The sequence below is a fragment of the Eucyclogobius newberryi genome, unplaced genomic scaffold, assembly GCF_026437365.1.
Source record: "Eucyclogobius newberryi isolate DKJ021-1_F unplaced genomic scaffold, fEucNew1.0.hap1 SCAF_15, whole genome shotgun sequence".
NCBI lineage: Eukaryota > Metazoa > Chordata > Actinopteri > Gobiiformes > Gobiidae > Eucyclogobius > Eucyclogobius newberryi.
In genome coordinates this window covers 9,992,100-10,019,381 of record NW_027315779.1, presented here as the reverse complement: position 1 = coordinate 10,019,381, position 27,282 = coordinate 9,992,100, and the positions used below count along the sequence as shown (strand labels likewise).

General features: G+C 42.0%; 1 protein-coding gene across 1 annotated transcript in view; it reads right to left on the bottom strand.

Annotated features, from left to right (window-relative positions):
• The window catches only part of sgcd (sarcoglycan, delta (dystrophin-associated glycoprotein)), a 225,098-nt gene extending 198,148 nt beyond the window's left edge, over positions 1-26,950 (bottom strand). The window contains exon 1 of the mRNA XM_072445985.1: positions 26,875-26,950. The gene's annotated coding sequence lies outside the window, so the exon portion shown is untranslated. The remainder of the gene's footprint in view (positions 1-26,874) is intronic.
• Positions 26,951-27,282: the final 332 nt, after the last annotated feature.

The following is a 27,282-nucleotide window of genomic DNA, read 5'->3' as shown; positions in this document are numbered from 1 at the left end:
GATGAGAGACCGACTGAGTCGAGCTGGACCCACTCTTCAGGCAGATGAGGGACCGACTGAGGCGAACTGGACAACAAGTAGTAAACAACGCACACGGCTCATGATTATGCAGAGTAAACAACGCACACGGCTCATGATTATCCAGAGTAAACAAAGCACATGCTCATTATTAGCCGAACTGTAGTTTTATGCTATTGGATCAATGATTATGTCTGAGTACGCGCTGATACCGATAAAACGTGACTCAGATCAGTTTTTTGGAGAAGCAGCAAGACAGAACCCAGAGTGGAGCTGATTCAGGCTGTTCACACCGTGGAGAAAAAGTCCGCTCTCGGTCACATATGGACCTGCAGCGTGAACGAAGTGCAGCTTCATCAAGAGAGAAAAGCCTGATGTAATTGCTGTACCTTCTGGTGAACGTGGGGAGAACAAAGGCAGTTGAAGTTGAAGAATAACAGCTGCCGGCCTCAAAGTTGGGAAATGTGCATGAACTTTAAAAACACAGAGGAGGTGGTTCGACAGATCTATTTCAGCTGCACCGTGAACTCCTGAAGCTTAGAAAAACCCTGATAAGACAGAGACACGTTTAAAAAAGGAGAAATACAACTGTAGTTTGAGGTGAACACCCAAATGTCACACTGTGATTTGATTTGATTTGATTTGACTAAAGAAAGGTGACGAGGTCGTTGACGAGACGACAAAAAGATGACAAAGACGTGGCCCCGAGCCGAGCGACTATCCAGATGAGTCCATCCCACATGTGCCAAAACGTGCCTGTAAACGCAAGGATGGAGGGTAAAGTATCGCACAAAGCCTGGAAACATGTCTGTCTACGATATCATTATAACCCATGATTATTGGGTTGTAACAATATCGTAGACAATATTATTGAACATGCATTTGTTCAAAGTGCCTCACTTTGTCCTCAATAGTTATGGTGTGTGTGTGGGGCCCCAGAGCGGCTCATATCTTTAAACTCAGTTTGAATGTGATGTTTGATGCCCTCTACATTCCTCCTCACTCTATATGAAAGCTAACGGTCCGTTTTAAGCCCTGTATTCTCCCGTGGGACAATGGATCCGACACTCCACAAACAGAGAGCCCGACGGGAGAAACTCTCGTGTGGGTGTCTCCTTCGCCGTACACTTGCACGCTGCCGGTGATGGATGTTCTGCTTCAGACCATGCAATGATACAATTATTCCCGTGCTCCATCTCTGTCAGCACCACGGCTCTGCTCACCACAAACGGCCCATAACTCAGAGCCAAACATCATTTCAATAAAACCAGTTTGTGTTCAGAGACAGAGCAGACGAGTGAAGACTGGACTCGAGGAACGGCCAGACGGAAAGAGCCGAGGGAAAAAAGACTGAAAAAGAAATGGTGGGAGGGGCCAATGGCACAGATTGGTTGCCTCGCTTCCATCAGTCTGCCCCAGGGCAGCTGTGGCTACAATGGTATCTTATCACCGCAGAGTGTGGACAGAATGAATAACACACTGTAAAGCACTTTAAGTGCCATGAAAAGCGCTGTATAAATCCAATGATTAGTTTGTTATTTGAGTATATTGTATAATGTATCTACACTGTCCACTTGGACTTACAATAGGTGGCGCCTCCTGCTGAATCACGCTGATTGTTCGAAGCGTCACAACAGCAGAAGAAGCAGAAAAATTTAAATAGTGTTAATCATCAGTCGTCTTTCTCCTCCACCAAAGTACAAAGTGACAAAACTGTCTTTATTTGTCCTAAAAGAGGATGAAGTCCGGCCATCGGCGCCGCCATGTCTGTTTGGGTTTGGATTTTCGGATAGATCTAGTTCACTCACATACTAAAAATATATCCAAACTGACAATGTACATTTTGTATCTGTTTCTAATTTGTCAAAACATGTAAGAAATATATTTGGTGAAAAATGGACAGCGCCAGGTTTATATATCCAAATGTGTGCAATGTTGGTCATTTTACACATAAAAAGGAAAATATTATGTAATACATATTATTTTTTTCTATAGCAAGGTTCAAATTGATACAATCAAAATCTAAGATTATTTTCCTTTTCACCAGCAGTGACTCGTTTTAATATGAATATCTTGTCCTTGTACTACTCGTTTCCATGACTCTGCATCTGCTCAGGCGACAGTGAAACACAGACATGAAGTAGACTTAATTGCCCCCTTTGGGAAATCTGCTTCCTGCATTTGACCTTCAATGCCACAGCGGAGCCAGCACCGAGGGACCCTGCTCCAGACCCTGCTCCAGACCCTGCTCCAGACCCTGCTCCAGACCCTGCTCCAGATCCTACCCCAGACCCTGCTCCAGACCCTGACCCTGACCCTGCTCCAGACCCTGCACCAGACCCTGCACCAGACCTTGCTCCAGTCCCTGCTCCAGTCCCTACCCCAGACCCTGCTCTAGTCCCTGCACCAGACCCCGCTCCAGACACTGCTCTAGTCCCTGCACCAGACCCCGCTCCAGACCCTGCTCCAGACCCTGCTCCAGACCCCGCCACAAACCCTACCCCAGACCCTGCTCCAGACCCTGCTCCAGACCCTGCTCCAGACCCTGACCCTGACCCTGCTCCAGACCCTGCACCAGACCCTGCACCAGACCTTGCTCCAGTCCCTGCTCCAGTCCCTACCCCAGACCCTGCTCTAGTCCCTGCACCAGACCCCGCTCCAGACACTGCTCTAGTCCCTGCACCAGACCCCGCTCCAGACCCCGCTCCAGACCCTGCTCCAGACCCTGCTCCAGACCCCGCCACAAACCCTACCCCAGACCCTGCTCCAGACCCTGCTCCAGACCCTGCTCCAGACCCTGACCCTGACCCTGCTCCAGACCCTGCACCAGACCCTGCACCAGACCTTGCACCAGACCTTGCTCCAGGCCCCGCTCCAGACCCCACTCCAGTGGCTGCTCCAGTCCCTACCCCAGACCCTGCTCTAGTCCCTGCACCAGACCCCGCTCCAGACACTGCTCTAGTCCCTGCACCAGACCCCGCTCCAGACCCCGCTCCAGACCCTGCTCCAGACCCTGCTCCAGACCCTGCTCCAGACCCCGCCACAAACCCTGCTCCAGACCCCGCCACAAACCCTGCTCCAGACCCTGCTCCTGTCCCTGCTCCAGACCCTGCTACAGACCCCGTTCCAGACCCCACTCCAGACTCTGCTGCAGGCCCTACTCCAGGCCCAGACCCAGGCCCTGCTCCAGACCCGGTCACAGACCCTGCTCCAGACCCTGCTCCAGTCCCTGTTCCAGACCCTGCTCCAGACCCTACTCCAGTTTCAAGTCTCTGGTCCGTGTCTGGGGTCCAAAGTGGCCCCTGAGAGGTTCTGACTCCCAAAGCGCTCTGGCTCTCTTGAGCTCCAGATGATTGGATCAGGGAGAACGCAGACTCAGGCCAAAACAAGACGGCAAAAAGCAGAGAAACACCAAATAATTATCGGTCACTGAACAAAGACAGCCACAAAAACAAGACAAAAATGTGACATAAACCGACTTTAAGTGAAAACCTCAACTACGATTATTAAGTTCTAGTTTTTGAATCCTGCTTATTAACATTGGCAACGAACCCCTCTCTGATTCTGATACAAGCAACAAAAACATGACTGAAAGCTGCAAAACGTAATTGAGACAGTTAGCGACAAAAGGTGACCAAAAGTTACAAAAAAAACACCTATAAATCAACCAAAATTAACTAGAAGTGACTAAATGTGACATAAATGAAACTTAAAGCAACAGAAAGAGACAGAAACACTTCAAACTCAGACTTGATCTTGTGCTTAAGCGCTGTATTTCCACTGATGCTAATTTAGCAACACAAAGCTAGCAAAGCACCTTAGCAACTGCCGTTTCCTCTTTATCTCTGCACGGCACTCAAGAAAACAGAAATTATGGTTGAATGACGTTACGATGCGGAACCAGGCCCCCGAGGGCGAAAACCACCAAACTGAAAATCCACAAAAGAAATGAAATGAAATAAAATAAAATGAAATGAAATAAAATGAAATAAAATGAAATAAAATGAAATAAAATGAAATAAAATGAAATAAAATTTAAAAAATAAGGAAATTCAAAAATTCAAAAAAGAAAAAAAAGAAAAAAAGAAAAGAAAGAAAAATCTCCAAAACTCTAAATTGGACCTTTTTGAGGATGCTGCGACCTTCTAAGAACAAGAGTCTGTTACTAATTATTGCTGGCTTTATTAGTCGAGAGGCGGGAGCAACGACGCCCGGCGCCTCCTCGTAATCACCACCAGGTTTACGAGCGGTTACACGCGACAAACAAACAACCACGGGCTTCTTAATGAGACCGAAAACCAAAAGAAACGAGCAGATTGTAGTTGTTTTTTAAATACAAACGTGTGCCAGGCAAAGTGGCATCTGCCCAGCTCTTTGTGATCGTCTTCAGTTGGTCTTGTTGTGATGATTACTGCAATATACAAACTGTACTGAGCGTAAGTACAATAAGACCGAGCGGGAAACATTGGCTCACGTTCGCCTTCACGCTCTCGTGACTCTCGAGCGGCTTTACATACACATTCCATACGTTACCTTCAGTTGTAAACCATGAAATGCAACCGGCGTTTCTCCTCCACGTCGGCCTGGAGGAAGGATGTCCTCTGCATCGCCGGCTGATCAGAACTGACAGAATAATAAGACCATAAGTCGCAGTGTTTTCTCCCGCTCTGTGTTTACAGGTGGTTCTCGGCGCTGATTGAACGCACACATCTGCACCGGGGCCTAATTGGTTCTTTTGGGGTCTCATTAGGAACTCTGCTCATGACCAGTCTCCACTTGGATTAGAGCCATCTTGGAAGGGGAAAATATATATAACTTCGTCAAATAAATGAGACGGAGACAAGGCGTAACTGTACATCACTGTCAGGACATCTGGCATAAAAGACGGAGAAGAGTTGATCACGGAGACGAGTTGATCACAGTCGTATTAAAACAGGAAACGCAGAGTTACAATAATCAAGCTATGAATAATCTACAGAACCACAATTACTGTTGATACTTTCTGTCGTATAAAAGTATTGAAACTGGTATTGTGCATCGAGCTCCTCCCCCTGCATTTTATCACCATGACAACGCTAAAGCTCCACAAAGAACTATTATTTATCGTGTGGAACAAGATTCAACTGTCGTACGACCAAAGACGAGTCCAACTGATGTAAAAGCATGTGACCGGAAATAACACAACATGTGACCAGAAATAACACAACATGTGACCAGAAATAACACACCATGTGACCAAATTAACATGTGACCAGAAATAACACAACATGTGACCAGAAATAACACAACATGTGACCAGAAATAACACACCATGTGACCAGTATTAACATGTGACCAGAAATAACACAACATGTGACCAGAAATAACACAACATGTGACTAGAAATAACACAACATGTGACCAGAAATAACACACCATGTGACCAGAAATAACATGTGACCAGAAATAACACCACATGTGACCAGAAATAACACAACATGTGACCAGAAATAACACAATATGTGACCAGAAATAACACAAGTATGTGACCAGAAATAAAACGTGACCAGAAGTTGCGATTGTCTGTAGTAGTAGTACTTTATGGTCATTATAGGTTTGTTTGTAGTAGTAGTACTTTATGGTCATTATAGGTTTGTCTGTATTAGTAGTACTTTATGGTCATTATAGGTTTGTTTGTTTGTTTGTAGTAGTAGTACTTTATGGTCATTATAGGTTTGTTTGTCTGTAGTAGTAGTACTTTATGGTCATTATGGGGTTTGTCTGTAGTAGTAGTAGTACTTTATGGTCATTATGGGGTTTGTCTGTAGTAGTAGTACTTTATGGTCATTATGGGGTTTGTCTGTAGTAGTAGTACTTTATGGTCATTATGGGTTTGTCTGTAGTAGTAGTACTGTATGGTCATTACGGGGTTTTGAACATTGTCAGAGTAGAAGCCTGTCTCACATCTCCAGGAAGACTGTTCCATATTTTAGCTGCATAAAACTGAAACGCAGATTCCCCATGTTTTGTCCTGACTCTGGGCACCAGCAGGAGGCCGGTCCCTGAGGTCCTCAGAGTCCGAGATGGTTCATATGGCACTAACATATCCAAGATGTACTTTGGTGCTAGGCCATGGAGAGACTTGTACACAAGCAGAGCTGCTTTAAAGTCTATTCTCTGAGCCACAGGGAGCCAGTGCAGAGACCTGAGAACAGGACTAATGTGCTCATACTTCCTGGTTCTGGTCAGGACCCGAGCAGCAGCGTTCTGGATGTACTGCAGCTGTTTTACAGCTCGTTTGGAGAGACCAGTGAGCAGGCCATTACAGTAGTCTAATCTACTGGAGACAAACGCGTGGATAAGTATCTCTAAATCTGGTTTTGACAGTATATTTTTTATTTTGGCAATGTTTTTTGGATGGTAAAAAGCTGCTGATGTTATTGATTTGACGTGGCTATTAAAGTTCAAGTCTGAGTCCATTATTACCCCCAGATTTCTAATTTGGTTTGTAGGTTTTAGAGCGAGACTCTGGAGGTGACCGCTAACACTTTCTCTTTGTTGCTGTGGGCCAAAGACGATGATTTCAGTCTTGTCTGAGTTCAGTTGGAGAAAGTTGTTTTGCATCCACAAACTGATCTGTTGGATGCAGTGACAGAGTGAATCTACTGGTCCATAGTCACCTGCCGATAGTGAAACATCTTGAGTGTCGTCTGCATGATTGTGATAGGACACATTTTCACTGCGTATCAACTGACCCAACGGCAGCATGTAGAGGTTGAACAGAAGGGGACCCAGGACTGACCCTTGGGGCACTCCACAGGTCAGGGTCATGTGGTCTGAGACACAGCTACCAATTTCAACAAAGTACTTCCTGTCTTCCAGATAGGACCTTAACCAGTTTAGGGCAGTGCCAGTGATGCCCACCCAGTCCTCTAATCTCTGTAAGAGGATCCCATGATCGACAGTGTCAAAAGCAGCACTCAGATCTAACAGAATTAAGACTGAGGCTTTGCCCGTGTCAGTGTTCAGGCGGATGTCATTTGTCACCTTGACAAGAGCAGTCTCAGTGCTGTGATGAGGTCTAAAACCTGACTGAAAAACATCAAATGAGTTGTTTATTAAGAGGAAATCTGTGAGCTGTTGGTAAACAACCTTTTCAAGGACTTTGCCCCAAAATGGTAGATTAGAGATGGGCCGGTAATAGTAGTACTTTATGGTCATTATGGGTTTGTCTGCAGTAGTAGTACTTTATGGTCATTATGGGGTTTGTCTGTAGTAGTAGTACTTTATGGTCATTATGGGTTTGTCTGTAGTAGTAGTACTTTATGGTCAATTTAGGTTTGTCTGTAGTAGTAGTACTTTATGGTCATTATGGGTTTGTCTGTAGTAGTAGTACTTTATGGTCATTATGGGTTTGTCTGTAGTAGTAGTACTTTATGGTTATTATGGGGTTTGTCTGTAGTAGTAGTACTTTATGGTCATTATGGGTTTGTCTGTGGTAGTAGTACTTTATGTTCATTATGGGGTTTGTCTGTAGTAGTAGTACTTTATGGTCATTATGGGGTTTGTCTGTAGTAGTAGTACTTTATGGTCATTATGGGGTTTGTCTGTAGTAGTAGTACTTTATGTTCATTATGGGGTTTGTCTGTAGTAGTAGTACTTTATGGTCATTATGGGTTTGTCTGTAGTAGTAGTACTTTATGGTCAATTTAGGTTTGTCTGTAGTAGTAGTACTTTATGGTCATTATGGGTTTGTCTGTAGTAGTAGTACTTTATGGTTATTATGGGGTTTGTCTGTAGTAGTAGTACTTTATGGTCATTATGGGTTTAAGATAAGATATTCCCATGGTTTGTCTGTAGTAGTAGTACTTTATGGTCATTATGGGTTTGTCTGTAGTAGTAGTACTTTATGGTCAATTTAGGTTTGTCTGTAGTAGTAGTACTTTATGGTCATTATGGGGTTTGTCTGTAGTAGTAGTACTTTATGGTCATTATGGGGTTTGTCTGTAGTAGTAGTACTTTATGGTTATTATGGGGTTTGTCTGTAGTAGTAGTACTTTATGGTCATTATGGGTTTGTCTGTAGTAGCAGTACTTTATGGTCATTATGGGGTTTGTCTGTAGTAGTAGTACTTTATGGTCATTATGGGATTTGTCTGTAGTAGTAGTACTTTATGGTCATTATGGGGTTTGTCTGTAGTAGTAGTACTTTATGGTCATTATAGGTTTGTCTGTAGTAGTAATACTTTATGGTCATTATGGGTTTGTCTGCAGTAGTAGTACTTTATGGTCATTATCGGGTTTTTCTGTAGTAGTAGTACTTTATGGTCATTATGGGTTTGTCTGTAGTAGTAATACTTTATGGTCATTATGGGTTTGTCTGCAGTAGTAGTACTTTATGGTCATTATGGGTTTGTCTGTAGTAGTAGTACTTTATGGTTATTATGGGGTTTGTCTGTAGTAGTAGTACTTTATGGTCATTATGGGTTTGTCTGCAGTAGTAGTACTTTATGGTCATTATGGGTTTGTCTGTAGTAGTAGTACTTTATGGTTATTATGGGGTTTGTCTGTAGTAGTAGTACTTTATGGTCATTATGGGTTTGTCTGTAGTAGTAGTACTTTATGGTCATTATGGGGTTTGTCTGTAGTAGTAGTACTTTATGGTCATTATGGGGTTTGTCTGTAGTAGTAGTACTTTATGGTCATTATGGGTTTGTCTGTAGTAGTAGTACTTTATGGTCATTATGGGGTTTGTCTGTAGTAGTAGTACTTTATGGTCATTATGGGGTTTGTCTGTAGTAGTAGTACTTTATGGTTATTATGGGGTTTGTCTGTAGTAGTAGTACTTTATGGTCATTATGGGTTTAAGATAAGATATTCCCATGGTTTGTCTGTAGTAGTAGTACTTTATGGTCATTATGGGTTTGTCTGTAGTAGTAGTACTTTATGGTCAATTTAAGTTTGTCTGTAGTAGTAGTACTTTATGGTCATTATGGGGTTTGTCTGTAGTAGTAGTACTTTATGGTCATTATGGGGTTTGTCTGTAGTAGTAGTACTTTATGGTTATTATGGGGTTTGTCTGTAGTAGTAGTACTTTATGGTCATTATGGGTTTGTCTGTAGTAGCAGTACTTTATGGTCATTATGGGGTTTGTCTGTAGTAGTAGTACTTTATGGTCATTATGGGGTTTGTCTGTAGTAGTAGTACTTTATGGTCATTATGGGGTTTGTCTGTAGTAGTAGTACTTTATGGTCATTATGGGTTTGTCTGTAGTAGTAATACTTTATGGTCATTATGGGTTTGTCTGCAGTAGTAGTACTTTATGGTCATTATGGGTTTGTCTGTAGTAGTAGTACTTTATGGGCATTATGGGTTTGTCTGTAGTAGTAGTACTTTATGGTTATTATGGGGTTTGTCTGTAGTAGTAGTACTTTATGGTCATTATGGGTTTGTCTGTAGTAGTAGTACTTTATGGTCATTATGGGGTTTGTCTGTAGTAGTAGTACTTTATGGTCATTATGGGGTTTGTCTGTAGTAGTAGTACTTTATGGTCATTATGGGTTTGTCTGTAGTAGTAGTACTTTATGGTCATTATGGGGTTTGTCTGTAGTAGTAGTACTTTATGGTCATTATGGGGTTTGTCCGTAGTAGTAGTACTTTATGGTCATTATGGGTTTGTCTGTAGTAGTAGTACTTTATGGTCATTATGGGTTTGTCTGTAGTAGTAGTACTTTATGGTCATTATGGGGTTTGTCTGTAGTAGTAGTACTTCATGTTCATTATGGGGTTTGTCTGTAGTAGTAGTACTTTATGGTCATTATGGGTTTGTCTGTAGTAGTAGTACTTTATGGTCAATTTAGGTTTGTCTGTAGTAGTAGTACTTTATGGTCATTATGGGTTTGTCTGTAGTAGTAGTACTTTATGGTTATTATGGGGTTTGTCTGTAGTAGTAGTACTTTATGGTCATTATGGGTTTAAGATAAGATATTCCCATGGTTTGTCTGTAGTAGTAGTACTTTATGGTCATTATGGGTTTGTCTGTAGTAGTAGTACTTTATGGTCAATTTAGGTTTGTCTGTAGTAGTAGTACTTTATGGTCATTATGGGGTTTGTCTGTAGTAGTAGTACTTTATGGTCATTATGGGGTTTGTCTGTAGTAGTAGTACTTTATGGTTATTATGGGGTTTGTCTGTAGTAGTAGTACTTTATGGTCATTATGGGTTTGTCTGTAGTAGCAGTACTTTATGGTCATTATGGGGTTTGTCTGTAGTAGTAGTACTTTATGGTCATTATGGGGTTTGTCTGTAGTAGTAGTACTTTATGGTCATTATGGGGTTTGTCTGTAGTAGTAGTACTTTATGGTCATTATAGGTTTGTCTGTAGTAGTAATACTTTATGGTCATTATGGGTTTGTCTGCAGTAGTAGTACTTTATGGTCATTATCGGGTTTTTCTGTGGTAGTAGTACTTTATGGTCATTATGGGTTTGTCTGTAGTAGTAATACTTTATGGTCATTATGGGTTTGTCTGCAGTAGTAGTACTTTATGGTCATTATGGGTTTGTCTGTAGTAGTAGTACTTTATGGTCATTATGGGTTTGTCTGTAGTAGTAGTACTTTATGGTTATTATGGGGTTTGTCTGTAGTAGTAGTACTTTATGGTCATTATGGGTTTGTCTGTAGTAGTAGTACTTTATGGTCATTATGGGGTTTGTCTGTAGTAGTAGTACTTTATGGTCATTATGGGGTTTGTCTGTAGTAGTAGTACTTTATGGTCATTATGGGTTTGTCTGTAGTAGTAGTACTTTATGGTCAATTTAGGTTTGTCTGTAGTAGTAGTACTTTATGGTCATTATGGGTTTGTCTGTAGTAGTAGTACTTTATGGTTATTATGGGGTTTGTCTGTAGTAGTAGTACTTTATGGTCATTATGGGTTTAAGATAAGATATTCCCATGGTTTGTCTGTAGTAGTAGTACTTTATGGTCATTATGGGTTTGTCTGTAGTAGTAGTACTTTATGGTCAATTTAGGTTTGTCTGTAGTAGTAGTACTTTATGGTCATTATGGGGTTTGTCTGTAGTAGTAGTACTTTATGGTCATTATGGGGTTTGTCTGTAGTAGTAGTACTTTATGGTTATTATGGGGTTTGTCTGTAGTAGTAGTACTTTATGGTCATTATGGGTTTGTCTGTAGTAGCAGTACTTTATGGTCATTATGGGGTTTGTCTGTAGTAGTAGTACTTTATGGTCATTATGGGGTTTGTCTGTAGTAGTAGTACTTTATGGTCATTATGGGGTTTGTCTGTAGTAGTAGTACTTTATGGTCATTATAGGTTTGTCTGTAGTAGTAATACTTTATGGTCATTATGGGTTTGTCTGCAGTAGTAGTACTTTATGGTCATTATCGGGTTTTTCTGTAGTAGTAGTACTTTATGGTCATTATGGGTTTGTCTGTAGTAGTAATACTTTATGGTCATTATGGGTTTGTCTGCAGTAGTAGTACTTTATGGTCATTATGGGTTTGTCTGTAGTAGTAGTACTTTATGGTTATTATGGGGTTTGTCTGTAGTAGTAGTACTTTATGGTCATTATGGGTTTGTCTGCAGTAGTAGTACTTTATGGTCATTATGGGTTTGTCTGTAGTAGTAGTACTTTATGGTTATTATGGGGTTTGTCTGTAGTAGTAGTACTTTATGGTCATTATGGGTTTGTCTGTAGTAGTAGTACTTTATGGTCATTATGGGGTTTGTCTGTAGTAGTAGTACTTTATGGTCATTATGGGGTTTGTCTGTAGTAGTAGTACTTTATGGTCATTATGGGTTTGTCTGTAGTAGTAGTACTTTATGGTCATTATGGGGTTTGTCTGTAGTAGTAGTACTTTATGGTCATTATGGGGTTTGTCTGTAGTAGTAGTACTTTATGGTTATTATGGGGTTTGTCTGTAGTAGTAGTACTTTATGGTCATTATGGGTTTAAGATAAGATATTCCCATGGTTTGTCTGTAGTAGTAGTACTTTATGGTCATTATGGGTTTGTCTGTAGTAGTAGTACTTTATGGTCAATTTAAGTTTGTCTGTAGTAGTAGTACTTTATGGTCATTATGGGGTTTGTCTGTAGTAGTAGTACTTTATGGTCATTATGGGGTTTGTCTGTAGTAGTAGTACTTTATGGTTATTATGGGGTTTGTCTGTAGTAGTAGTACTTTATGGTCATTATGGGTTTGTCTGTAGTAGCAGTACTTTATGGTCATTATGGGGTTTGTCTGTAGTAGTAGTACTTTATGGTCATTATGGGGTTTGTCTGTAGTAGTAGTACTTTATGGTCATTATGGGGTTTGTCTGTAGTAGTAGTACTTTATGGTCATTATGGGTTTGTCTGTAGTAGTAATACTTTATGGTCATTATGGGTTTGTCTGCAGTAGTAGTACTTTATGGTCATTATGGGTTTGTCTGTAGTAGTAGTACTTTATGGTCATTATGGGTTTGTCTGTAGTAGTAGTACTTTATGGTTATTATGGGGTTTGTCTGTAGTAGTAGTACTTTATGGTCATTATGGGTTTGTCTGTAGTAGTAGTACTTTATGGTCATTATGGGGTTTGTCTGTAGTAGTAGTACTTTATGGTCATTATGGGGTTTGTCTGTAGTAGTAGTACTTTATGGTCATTATGGGTTTGTCTGTAGTAGTAGTACTTTATGGTCATTATGGGGTTTGTCTGTAGTAGTAGTACTTTATGGTCATTATGGGGTTTGTCCGTAGTAGTAGTACTTTATGGTCATTATGGGTTTGTCTGTAGTAGTAGTACTTTATGGTCATTATGGGTTTGTCTGTAGTAGTAGTACTTTATGGTCATTATGGGGTTTGTCTGTAGTAGTAGTACTTCATGTTCATTATGGGGTTTGTCTGTAGTAGTAGTACTTTATGGTCATTATGGGTTTGTCTGTAGTAGTAGTACTTTATGGTCAATTTAGGTTTGTCTGTAGTAGTAGTACTTTATGGTCATTATGGGTTTGTCTGTAGTAGTAGTACTTTATGGTTATTATGGGGTTTGTCTGTAGTAGTAGTACTTTATGGTCATTATGGGTTTAAGATAAGATATTCCCATGGTTTGTCTGTAGTAGTAGTACTTTATGGTCATTATGGGTTTGTCTGTAGTAGTAGTACTTTATGGTCAATTTAGGTTTGTCTGTAGTAGTAGTACTTTATGGTCATTATGGGGTTTGTCTGTAGTAGTAGTACTTTATGGTCATTATGGGGTTTGTCTGTAGTAGTAGTACTTTATGGTTATTATGGGGTTTGTCTGTAGTAGTAGTACTTTATGGTCATTATGGGTTTGTCTGTAGTAGCAGTACTTTATGGTCATTATGGGGTTTGTCTGTAGTAGTAGTACTTTATGGTCATTATGGGGTTTGTCTGTAGTAGTAGTACTTTATGGTCATTATGGGGTTTGTCTGTAGTAGTAGTACTTTATGGTCATTATAGGTTTGTCTGTAGTAGTAATACTTTATGGTCATTATGGGTTTGTCTGCAGTAGTAGTACTTTATGGTCATTATCGGGTTTTTCTGTGGTAGTAGTACTTTATGGTCATTATGGGTTTGTCTGTAGTAGTAATACTTTATGGTCATTATGGGTTTGTCTGCAGTAGTAGTACTTTATGGTCATTATGGGTTTGTCTGTAGTAGTAGTACTTTATGGTCATTATGGGGTTTGTCTGTAGTAGTAGTACTTTATGGTCATTATGGGGTTTGTCTGTAGTAGTCGTACTTTATGGTCATTATGGGTTTGTCTGTAGTAGTAGTACTTTATGGTCATTATGGGGTTTGTCTGTAGTAGTAGTACTTTATGGTCATTATGGGGTTTGTCCGTAGTAGTAGTACTTTATGGTCATTATGGGTTTGTCTGTAGTAGTAGTACTTTATGGTCATTATGGGTTTGTCTGTAGTAGTAGTACTTTATGGTCATTATGGGGTTTGTCTGTAGTAGTCGTACTTTATGGTCATTATGGGTTTGTCTGTAGTAGTAGTACTTTATGGTCATTATGGGTTTGTCTGTAGTAGTAGTACTTTATGGTAATTATGGGGTTTGTCTGTAGTAGTCGTACTTTATGGTCATTATGGGTTTGTCTGTAGTAGTAGTACTTTATGGTCATTATGGGGTTTGTCTGTAGTAGTCGTACTTTATGGTCATTATGGGGTTTGTCTGTAGTAGTCGTACTTTATGGTCATTATGGGTTATGTTCAATTTGAAAAGAGAATCAATCAGTGTCTGTGCTTTTAAATGTAGAATTAGTTTTTCTTTTCTGAATGTCTTTTAAATGTTTTAAAATACGTCTTTAGAAAAATAGAAAAGAAAAAAGCCATAAATACAATGCTCTATTTTGACCTTCGTCCAACACAAATCAAAATGTTTGAACTTTGCCCACAAATCTTAAAGTCTGGCGTGTGTGGAACGTTCTCTTTGGGCCCCTTCGTAAAATCCCAAATTGATTTGATCTATTTGCCCTGTAAATCCGTGCGCTTTTCCAACATCGCCTCAGTGAACTAATTTCACGTCAAACAAATTGATAACAAACACTTTTTTTCCCACCCGGAGTCGGGACAAGACACAATCCCAACGGCTTTGGAGAATATCCCAGCTAATATTTACCACGTCAAATCCAAACGCTTGTCTCCAAAAAGGTAATGAAACGATTTAAGTCGGCTTCAGGCGGCGATGAGCGACGACGCAGCTGAGGCGCCAGATAAAGCTAATAACAAAACCACAAACTCTTTGTCCTTTTTGAGCGACGCAAATGAACGGCCTGTGTGAAAACGTATCGCCCGACGGATCAAACTGTCGAAACGTTCAGAAAAGTCTTTGTAAATGACTTTTTTCTATAAAAACGTCAAACCTTTGCACAACGACGAGATTAAACGCCGCTTGACACGTCCAAGCGACTCTGCGGGCGTTAAGGCACGGTCGTGCTCGCCACAAAGGCCATTAAGAGTGCCGCACGTCGCTCAAACCTGGCACGTTTTGTCGAGGTAATCGCTCTAAAATCAGCTCTAAAAACAGGCTTTAACTGTGATGTTGTTTTTGTAAGATTAAAAAGGTAGGTTTTAAATGAGGTCGGAACATGAATAAAGACTCAAACAAGTACATTTTGCATGACGTGTTCTCCAATGAATAACTTTTCTTTCAAACACGACTCTGAAGGTGACTTAATAATAGAAAAGAGCCTGCGTCGCCGCTGACTTCACTTACACTCAAACGGAATGATCCAAACGTGATTGTTGCTCCCCGCAGCAGGTGAAAGGCTCTTTACAAAAGCGTAATGAAAGAGGCGCTGCAGAGGGTCTCACGTCGTCTGCAGAGGGTTCTCACCTCGCGCTCATCGCATCATGTCGTATGCAGAGGGTTCTCACCTCGCGCTCGTCGCATCATGTCGTATGCAGAGGGTTCTCACCTCGCGCTCGTCGCATCATGTCGTATGCAGAGGGTTCTCACGTCGTCTGCAGAGGGTTCTCACCTCGCGCTCATCGCATCATGTCGTATGCAGAGGGTTCTCACCTCGCGCTCGTCGCATCATGTCGTATGCAGAGGGTTCTCACGTCGCCTGCAAAGGGTTCTCACTTCGTCTTGTAATGGCAGAAAATAGGTCATGTCATGTCATTCTAATGTTGTTTTAGGCCATGACATGTCACAGAATTAATATCTTTGTTGTTCTCCTGTGTTCAGATGGGATAAGAATATGAGGTCCTGATTATACTGAATATCTACTGTCCGGCGCCTCTTAATCATCAATTAATGCGTCAGGACCGGATTCGGTGTGGAAATGGTCTTTGATTAAACCTCTGAAGAGATGGCTGGAACCGTCACAGACGTGAAAGTCTGGTCTATCTCTTTTTGAGCTGATTTGGGTTGTGATTATGTTATGTTTGTTACCACCTATAAAAGGTGTACTTTGTAAATTGTAAAGTTAGGTAGGAACAGAACGACCTTGTCTTAGGGAGAGAGAGGGTGTTTATCCACTGTGCACGTGAATAAACTTCCACCTTTTGAGAGAGACCGAGAGACTCTGTTTCTGCTTCAAGTTATTGCCTGGTTACTCTTTACTTGATCATTGTTTACAGGAAACTGCCGTAACAGTCTGCAGAGGGTTCTCACGTCGCCTGCAAAGGGTTCTCACGTGGTCTGCAGAGGGTTCTCACGTGGTCTGCAGAGGGTTCTCACGTGGTCTGCAGAGGGTTCTCACGTGGTCTGCAGAGGGTTCTCACGTCGCCTGCAAAGGGTTCTCACGTTGTCTGCAAAGGGTTCTCACGTGGTCTGCAGAGGGTTCTCACGTCGTCTGCAAAGCGTTCTCACGTCGTCTGCAGAGGGTTCTCACGTCGTCTGCAAAGGGTTCTCACGTCGTCTGCAAAGGGTTCTCACGTCGTCTGCAGAGGGGTCTCACGTCATCTGCAAAGGGTTCTCACGTCGTCTGCAAAGGGTTCTCACGTCGTCTGCAAAGGGTTCTCACGTCGTCTGCAAAGGGTTCTCACGTCGTCTGCAGAGGGTTCTCACGTCGTCTGCAAAGGGTTCTCACATCGTCTGCAGAGGGTTCTCACGTCGCGTGACCGTAATAAACTGTGATGTAACGATCCAGGAACGCCTGCATTTGGATCCTGTACATACTTTGTTTGATAGATTGATTTGTCTGAACACTAAAGCCTCAAACTTTAGTTCAGACGTTTTATGTGGCTCTTAAACACCTGAGTGTAAAGTCTACACATTTGAACGAGAATTTGAGGCGGATTATAAACAAATGAAAGTGATTAGCGGTTTAGGCTCGGTGTCATCTCCATGGACTGAAGTGTTCCTGCTGTCATTGATTTGTCACCGTCACAAAGGGCCCCGGACTCCTCGTGTCATTCTGCCTCTTGGACACGACGCGTTCCACTCTGGGCACAGCGGATTTGTTAAGGAGCAGGTTTGTTTTAGCTCAAATGAAAAGAGGAAGCTCGCTCCTTTCTCCCAGTGTTACTATGGTACTTCACATGTGACTATGGTGTGATTGTGGGGCAGAAGCAGAGGCACCTGTCCTTGGCTTTTATGTTTTAGTTCCAGGTGTTTAAGGTCAGAACTTTATGGGGAAAGTCCTATATTGTTTAGTTATTTGTTCCATCCCATTGTTTGATTCGGGGCCATAGGCTAAAGGACTGCAATATATTGTATATATTACATTGTAATGTAATAAAACTTATGTTACGGGGCCAAAACTGATGCAAGTCCAACAGTGTAACCACCTTGGCATGTTTTTGTTATAAAGCTTGTCTCCATGGTTACTACTGCCATCTTGAGGAAAAAAAAGCCTGCTTCAACAAGAAGTCTGAAAACACAGGACTCTTTCTCTTCTGGCTCGTCCCCAAAGACACTTTAGTCCAGAACTGTGTGACTGTGGTCAGGAGGGGCCAGTGGACTTACACTCCAGACTGAGGCCGAGCTGTTTGTTTCAGGTCGTTAGCATGCTAATGCTAGTGGCTATACTAATAAACGTTTGACCGGGCGTGTCCGGTGCAAGGGGCGTGTCTAGTGCAGAGTGGCGTGTCTAGTGCAGAGCGGCGTGTCCGTTGCAGAGGGGCGTGTCCGGTACAGAGGGGCGTGTCCGGTGCAGAGGGGCGTGTCTGGCGCAGAGAAGGACCAAAGCCCAGAACTTCTGTCTTCTTCAACAACACCTTGACTTTTTACTTTTATGTTGTTTTTCATGACTCACAGCGAGAAGTGAAAACATGTGACCACAGAGAAGTCATGTGATGCAGAGAAGTCATGTGACCACAGAGAAGTCATGTGACGCAGAGATGTCATGTGACCACAGAGAAGTCATGTGACCCCAGAGAAGTCATGTGACGCAGAGAAGTCATGTGACCACAGAGAAGTCATGTGACGCAGAGAAGTCATGTGACCACAGAGAAGTCATGTGACACAGAGAAGTCATGTGATACAGAGAAGTCACGTAACATCTGCAACATGTGACCACATAGAAGTCCTGTGACCACAGATAAGTCATGTGACGTCTGCAACATGTGACCACAGAAGTCATGTGACGTCTGCAACATGTAACCACAGAGAAGTCAGGTGACAACAGATAAGTCACGTGACGTCTGCAACATGTGACCACAGAGAAGTCATGTGACCACAGACAAGTCATGTAACGTCTGCAATATGTGACCACAGAGAAGTCATATGACCACAGAGAAGTCATGTGACATCTGCAACATGTGACCACAGAGAAGTCACGTGACGTCTGCAACATGTGACCACAGACAAGTCACGTGATGTTTGCATCATGTGACCACAGAGAAGTCAGGTGATGTCTGCAATATGTGACCGCAGAAAAGTCATGTGACATCTGCAACATGTGACCACAGAGAAGTCACGTGACGTCTGCAACATGTGACCACAGAAGTCATGTGACCACAGAGAAGTCACATGATATCTGCAACATGTGACCACAGAGAAGTCATGTGACGTCTGCAACATGTGACCACAGAGAAGTCACGTGACGTCTGCATCATGTGACCATAGAGAAGTCATGTGACCACAGAGAAGTCATGTGAAATCTGCAATATGTGACCACAGAAGTCATTTAATGTCTGCAACATGTGACCACAGAAAAGTCACGTGACTTCTGCAACATGTGACCACAGCTAAGTCATGTAACGTCTGCAACATGTGACCACAGAGAAGTCATGTGACCACAGAGAAGTCATGTGACATCTGCAACATGTGACCACAGAGAAGTCATGTGACCACAGAGAAGTCACGTGACCCCAGAGAAGTCATTTGACGCAGAGAAGTCATGTGACCACAGAGAAGTCATGTGACGCAGAGAAGTCATGTGACCACAGAGAAGTCATGTGACACAGAGAAGTCATGTGATACAGAGAAGTCACGTAACATCTGCAACATGTGACCACATAGAAGTCCTGTGACCACAGATAAGTCATGTGACGTCTGCAACATGTGACCACAGAAGTCATGTGACGTCTGCAACATGTAACCACAGAGAAGTCAGGTGACAACAGATAAGTTACGTGACGTCTGCAACATGTGACCACAGAGAAGTCACGTGACGTCTGCAACATGTGACCACAGATAAGTCATGTGACCACAGAGAAGTCATGTAATGTCTGCAACAAGTGACCAAGAGAAGTCCTGTGACCTCAGAGAAGTCCTGTGACCACAGAGAAGTCATGTGACGTCTGCAACATGTGACCACAGAGAAGGCATGTGACTACAGAAAAGTCATGTGACGTCTGCAACATGTGACCACAGAGAAGTCACGTGACGTCTGCATCATGTGACCACAGATAAGTCACGTGACGTCTGCAACATGTGACCACAGAGAAGTCATGTGACCACAGACAAGTCATGTAACGTCTGCAATATGTGACCACAGAGAAGTCATATGACCACAGAGAAGTCATGTGACATCTGCAACATGTGACCACAGAGAAGTCACGTGACGTCTGCAACATGTGACCACAGACAAGTCACGTGATGTTTGCATCATGTGACCACAGAGAAGTCAGGTGATGTCTGAAATATGTGATCGCAGAAAAGTCATGTGACATCTGCAACATGTGACCACAGAGAAGTCACGTGACGTCTGCAACATGTGACCACAGAAGTCATGTGACCACAGAGAAGTCACATGATATCTGCAACATGTGACCACAGAGAAGTCATGTGACGTCTGCAACATGTGACCACAGAGAAGTCACGTGACGTCTGCATCATGTGACCATAGAGAAGTCATGTGACCACAGAGAAGTCATGTGAAATCTGCAATATGTGACCACAGAAGTCATTTAATGTCTGCAACATGTGACCACAGAAAAGTCACGTGACTTCTGCAACATGTGACCACAGAGAAGTCATGTGACCACAGAGAAGTCATGTGACATCTGCAACATGTGACCACAGAGAAGTCATGTGACCACAGAGAAGTCACGTGACGTCTGCAACATGTGACCACAGAGAAGTCATGTGACCACAGAAAAGTCACGCGACGCCTGCAACATGTGACCACAGAGAAGTCATGTGACCACAGAAAAGTCACGTGACGTCTGCAACATGTGACCACAGAGAAGTCATGTGATGTCTGCAATATGTGACCGCAGAAAAGTCACGTGACATCTGCAACATGTGACCACAGAGAAGTCACGTGACGTCTGCAACATGTGACCACAGAAGTCATGTGATCACAGAGAAGTTAGCATGCTGGTTGTTGTTAGCCACTGAAGGTGGCTGTAGTGTGTCACTTCAGACCCGAGAATAATTAAACAAACAGTGATTTTCATTCATTAAAAATCAGAACATTCTCGAGCCTTTTCGCAACTTGATTTACTTGATGAATGATAAAATTGATAAATTGACATTACACAAAGGCCTAGACAAGTCATATTTGTTTGAATGATGTGGTAAATATTCATGACAGAACTTTATTATGTGTATTTTATGAAGCAGAAGATTTATATTTTAAAGCTCCAGGTAATGATCCCACTCAAGGACCTGCGCCGCACTGAGTCTCAAGGTTATTAATAAACCTGAATAAACAAAAGCAAACGCCTGCATCAGACGAGCAGTGACTCAGCCTCGGCCTCGGCCATAATCTGTAAATTGGCCGAGGATAATCCAAATCTGAATTCAGAAACATTAGCAGCTAACACCTATTTTGAAATGTACGCTCACTTCTCAGATCTCATGTAATATTAAAGTTATAAACATGTTTATAATTTATGTTATAAACACATTTTTGGTCTTGTGTTTATCTTCAGTCACACTTTCTGTGTATATGTCTTTGCACAAACTGAGACCAAGTTTATTTTTTAAACTTATTTTAATAGTAAATTCTTAATTTCTGCCATATTTGATTCTGTAGATGTTGCATTATTATTTTATTATTCATTGTTTTTTGTTGCACCTTAACGCCGAGACAATGGCAATAAACCTGTTCTGATCATTAACACGGGGGGGACACGACCGGGGACGACCGGGGACACGACCGGGGACCCATGGTGGGAAATTTAGGGCATTTATCCATTTGTATTGGTCTTTAATTGGTTTGTGTGTGTTTGTGTGTGTTAATATATGTTTGTATGGACTGTATGGATTGTATGGACTGAGTGTGTGTTTGTGTGTGTTCATATGTGTTTGTATGGACTGTATGGGTGTCTTTGTGTGTGTTTGTATGGACTGGTGGTGGTGGTGGAGCGGCCCGACAAGAAGAACCTCTTTAAAACATCAGTCAAAGGGCAAGGCTCAGTCGCTTCCTGCGGCGCTTTAATAAACTCCAGCTGTGAGACAATTAGATCCGGCTCCTTCTACAACAAGGGCTCAGAGTGAGAGCAAAATATGGATTATTCTCACATATTAAGGGAGAAATCACAGTGACAGTCAAACATAATTGTAAACATCTTAGTGTAATAATGTTATAATTCATACCAGGAAACTGAGACATATTTGTGGGTTTAAATTACACAGAAAATAACAAAAAACAACCTTCAATTGTCTTTCTTTTCAATCAAGCTTACATTTTTATTTAAACTGGTCACATTGTATTCAAGAAAATTTAATATTGTTAGTTGCAGCTCTAGTCACTGCGTTTACAACTGATGAAATACAATCGGTTGATGATTTAAAACATATTGGGTTGGACCTAGACCCCAAACTAAAATGTGATAAACACTGAGAAAATATCCTGAACGATACAAATCAATCTAAATAGCTTCAAACTAATCAGGTATTATTTATTTATCAAGTTTTGAAAACTTCAGTAGCTTGTGTTTTCTCCAATGAAGTTACAGATGTGTTAATAACTTGGCCCCGGAACCGCTCAGTACATTCATACAGAGACTAAACCTCAAACCAAGGGCCAAATCACACGTTCGGACAATCAACCTTTTCCTATAGGAGCTGTAAACTGTGGAACTCAAGTGCATTTCTCACCACAAAATGTTCCCTCTAGACTTAAGTGCAGCTGAAAGAAAGAGCAGGCCCCTGAGAGCGAGTGAGGGCCAAAGACTTAAGAAAAGCAACTTTAGTTTATTTTCTGGAATAGTTTTGTCCCTAGTTAAACTGTTGCTTTCAAAAGTCCTATGTCTTTGCCATTTCTGCAGTTATAATCAATAAATAATTAAAGAATGGATGCTACTGATGATTCACTAATTGTGACCGGTCAACTACAGCATAAAAACATTCTGAAAAATCAAATCAATATTATAATAGCTGAGATGTATGGATGTAGCTTGTTTTCCCTTCTGACCGATCCCCCACTTAACTTAAAGAAGGACTTTGGTGCGTTAAAATATAGGTTAGAGCCTTAATAGACAAAACGAAAAAAAGCAGCGTAAGGTTAGAGAGATAATAAGAACAAAGTGTGCACGTTTGCGCTATCCTAAAGTCACATAATCAATTTGTTAATGCTGCGGCGGTGAAAGCTGGGCGCCATGCATCACGTCCGCTTTGTGTTTACCGCTACATCACCGAGAGAAGGCAGCAGGCGCCGAGAGATAGAGCCAGAGAAATGGTACAAAACACGGAGAAAAGGAGAAAAAACTGCGTAGACGGGGAGATCTGCGGCACACTGAGCAATGTCTGTGTGTGTTTTTTAGTTTTAAGACTCCCGAGCAACACGAGTCCGGCCATAAAGAAAAGGGAAAAGAGGAACCAGGAAAAGAGAAATTCAACCAGGACTGAATTTGGAAAATAGTTCCGTATTTTCAAGACTAACCACCTTTTTTCATAGTTTTGGCCGGGGTGCGACTTATACTCAAGAGCGACTTATATGTGATATTATTTGTTATTTTCACGCTGGCAACCACAAGAGGGCGCTCTAGGCTCTACGCGACGCAGAAGAAGAATCAGCACTTCCCATTGAAGAAGAATTCAATGGATTTAGTGATTTGGGGTAACACTGATGCTTTGGTAAACTTGTTAGCATGTTCTTTATGCTATAGTTATCTGAATAACTGTTAATATGTTACGTTAACATACCAGACACTTACCACAGTTCGTTGTCTGTGCGTCATGTAGCTGAAGGTGTTAGCGTTAGCATACATACACCTATTCACCATGTTCTCTCATCTGTTATTATTTTAAACTGCATTTCAAGATGAAATGTGTTCTTGGTCTTGGATTTGAGCAAATAAATTTCCCCAAAAATGAGACTTGTATATGTTTTTTTCTTCTCTATTATGCATTTTTTGGCTGGTGCGACTCATACTCCGGTGCGACTTATTGTCTGGAAAATACGGAATTCCCAAACTATATCAGACCGTATTTCCTTGTGGTTCTGACCTTTACAAACATGTTCCGAAATGCGTAGGACGTTGCCAATATTTGGTTTTCTCTTATAATAATGCTCCCGATCACAAGGAGGTGGGAGACGCTGAAAAATGCATCATATAATATTGCAATTAATCATAACGAATGGAGTACAGCGGTTACTAGACTCGCTGTTCGTTACGCATTAGAAAAGTGCCCATTCTACCGTATTTATTTGTATTTATCGATCGGATTGGTTTGTTTCCGAAAATCACTTGAACTCTCACCAAAGACGACCCATTCACCAGAACGTTTGGGCACGTTTCTTATGCATCGCCAAAATATCGGAAAGCTTTGTCGCAGCCGTCATCGCCACGATCGCTACAACCGCTGCTGCTCGAGAGAAAAGCGGTGGCGAGGGTCGGATGGACAGTTGAGCGTGGAGGAGGAGCACGGAGGAGGTTTATTTACGGCAGCGTTTCTGTGCCATGGGGGGGCCCTCGAGTCGCGGCCCCCGGGGAAGCAACATCTTCTCAGGCGTGGGTTCGATAAGCTGAAAGAATACCTGAACTCTGACCTTTTATTCACTGGGCAGAGGGAGAAATGTCTGCTCTCTGCTCTGGCGCTCAAGTCCAGAGGGAAGACTCACAATGTGGACTCGGACCCCAGAACCTCTGATACCGGAGAGGTTCTGGGGCTTGACAAAAAGGGAGTAAAACAGCACATGAACACATGTCACATGTCAAATAGATCAAAAGTAAGATACTAAAACTATTTTCAGTATCAGTATATATTGAGAGTATACGTGAAATGAGTAAAGTACATAACGCTGACTAATTCAACCTTTCATGAATGTCCTTAAATCATCTAAAAAGTAAGACCTAAAAAGTCTGATACGAACCAACCAAAACTTTGTAGAAAAAGCTTCAGTTGTAGTCATCTGGACTCAGTTATTTTTTCTAACTGAGTCCAAATGACAACTGAAGCTTTTTCTACAATGGAACACGCCTGGACGAATGAGGGATTACACCGACATACAAACAAAACTTGTTTCATAAGGTTGAAAAATATGGTATGATGTTCTAAACTGGTTACAATCTTTCCTAACGATGGAATACAAATCTGTGGGGATCAAAATGCGCGGGATTCCTCAAGGATTTGTCTTAGGGCCCAAGCTATTCCTCCTTTACATTGCATGCAATACAAATGCCATCGCACGAAGACACCGACCGCACAGAGAAACGCATCGAAAACTCCTCGGCTGCAGCGTCCGTCTTCGAGCGACCACAATGAGGGAGTAAATGAAGAGGCTCCTAAATGCAAAGGAGCTTTTGTACCGGGGTCACGGTCAGCCTTTTATGAGCGGCATTAAGCAAACCACATCGATCAAATCAACTTTTGTATGCACATAAAAAAAACTTAAATTAATTTTAAAACCATCATTAGACTATTTGTTTTTAAATAGGCCAATACTTAGTTGGTAAACTGTGAAAAAATAACTAGGCCTATACTTGAAATGTTTTCAAACTCGACCTCGGTGAAAGTTTATTAGTGACTCCTGCTCTAAAGGAACTAAATAATAGAATAAATAGAAAAAAAAGCACATCCTCGGGTAGCCTAATGTCGAGCTAAGGTGCTCGGGTTTGATGGATGCTCAGATTTGGCTAATAATGAGGGCAGCCGGGGCTCGTAATTGTCCCGGCGCTCGCAGTAACATCAGGGCGGACATGTTTTCTGCTCCAGACGCTTTGTCTTTTGGAGTGGTCGGCAACAAAGTCACAAAACACTTCAACGAAAATCCGTCCAGACTCTCGTGAACGATACTCGAGCGCATTGGACAGGTTAAGAATACTAGTCTCAGTTAAATCGACCTGATATTGAGGATTTAGCTAATGATTTCAAGCGTTTAAGTGTGAGTTTATTTGACATAAGTAGAGGTAATGGAGCTTAACAGATTCCACTTCCAAGTACGTCGTGGTTCTGCGCATTTACATTCCACCAGTCATTTCCCCTCATACATTAAGAGTTAAAAGGCACAAACTAATTCTAAACGGTGGTAATAATATCCATAACGTGGTTGTTTTCAGTTCACGAACACGTTATAAACTTCAAATTCTGCTAAATGCTTTAATACCTTGGCAATTCATGAAATCGCAAGCGTTCGGACCTACATTTGTTTGGAAAGTGTGTTGGAAAAATGAATGGGAAGTGTATTAAATGTAAAAGTATTACAGCATTTCCTCTTATGGATGAATTAAAGTCATTCTGATTTGGAATAAAAATTCATTCCAACTTAGACAAAAGTCACTTGACAAATAAAAATATATGGCAATACCTTTATTTTCTTGTATGAACGTTTAAAATATGGGTTAACACTCGTCTTTTGGATAGAATGTTCCTTTTTTCCTCAAAAACTGAGCCTTGACTTTATTCTTAAGTCTCAAATTAATTAATGATGGTAAATGATGATCAAAGTAGGCCTTACATAAAAACGCACTTAATAAAGATGTGGGTTTTTACTCTTGCTCAAATATTACCTTGACACAAGTAAAAAAGCTGCAATTATTACTTAAGTTAAAGTAGTGAAGTACTCTTTTACAACAGTAAATACAGACGGCTTCTTCTAAGAACACAACGCCTGTAAAACTAGTGCAAATGTTGTAAAATATCAGATTAAAACAACATATTTGAACGGTTACACTGGAACCTGAATTCAATCAGTTTATACATATTGCACGTTGCTATTTGAAACAAAAGCAAGAACAAGTCAAGTCAAAGCTTGTTAGAACTAGAAAAAAAAAACTCTTAACAAGACCTAAAATCGATGGAAGCACAAACTGTTCGGGGGGAAAGCGTCTTTGTTGTGAGTCAAGCGTCAAGAGTCTGCAGCGAGCGTCGGGCAAAGTTTTAGGAAACGCAGCGCAGTAGAACCGAGTATATTTGTCCTTCAGATGTAGCGGAGTCAAAGTAAGAAGTGCCCAACAAAAATACCACTCAAACTGTAAACACTGACCACGCTCTGGACGAATGCCTGACCCGAGTCCGAGTCGTGCCAAAACGCTGCAAAACGGCGCGCTTTTTACAGAACGCTCGTGTGCAGGGATCACGGCGGGAAAAAAGACATGTCGAGTATCAAGCGGTTCCATTTTTAGATCCGTTTCTTTTGTCCTTGGACACAAAGCTTTTTCTGAGCCGCTTTCCTCCTGAACAAGACTGAGTAATAGGCCCAACACTCCCATTCTGGCTCATCATTCATGCAAATTTGCCCCGGGACAGCGCCGTCTCCGGCCCCCGCCCGCCCCCAAAAGTCTTTTCCCCGCCGCGGACTCCGTGTTTGACTTTGCCCACTCGCCGCCGATTACACGCTGATGAATTGGATCTCGTGGCATGATTTTGTTTCTCTATTTGTCTGGGGTAAATTCGTTTGTAAAGCGAGCGGTGCGAGCGACGGCGTGCGGCGAATGGCTAAGCAGTCTCGGCGTCGGGAGGCGGAGTGAGGCGTGAGCCGGAGAAAGAGGCCATTAAAGTGGCCGCGCGGGCGGAGGAAGGCGAGCGGGGGAGGCAATTTGCGACGGGCTGAGACGTGCGCGGCCTCACCTGCAAATGAAGGGCTCCGTGGTCACAACGGAAGTCCGACCATGTTCTCCCCTGGTGCCTGCGGGTCCTGGAGAGAGAGAGACACAGGGAACACGTTTTTATTAGAACCTGAAATCACAATATTTAATGACAAAAGAGTCCAGAAAGTGGACCTCACATTTTCACTTCCGTCGGACTCGTTTTACAGTGTCATGAATTCAGACGTCATCTGCGTTTTCTCATCGGAATCGTGTCAGTGAAAATTATTTTATTGCATTTCAGCAAAGCCCCGGGTGAAGTCTGTGATTTGAGCAGCAGTTTTCACTTTGTGAATTTGACGTAAACTGATTCAAAATGTCTCCATGGTCCATTTCACCCCCAAATAACATCTAAATTATCAATATTAATTCATTATAGACCATTCTCCAT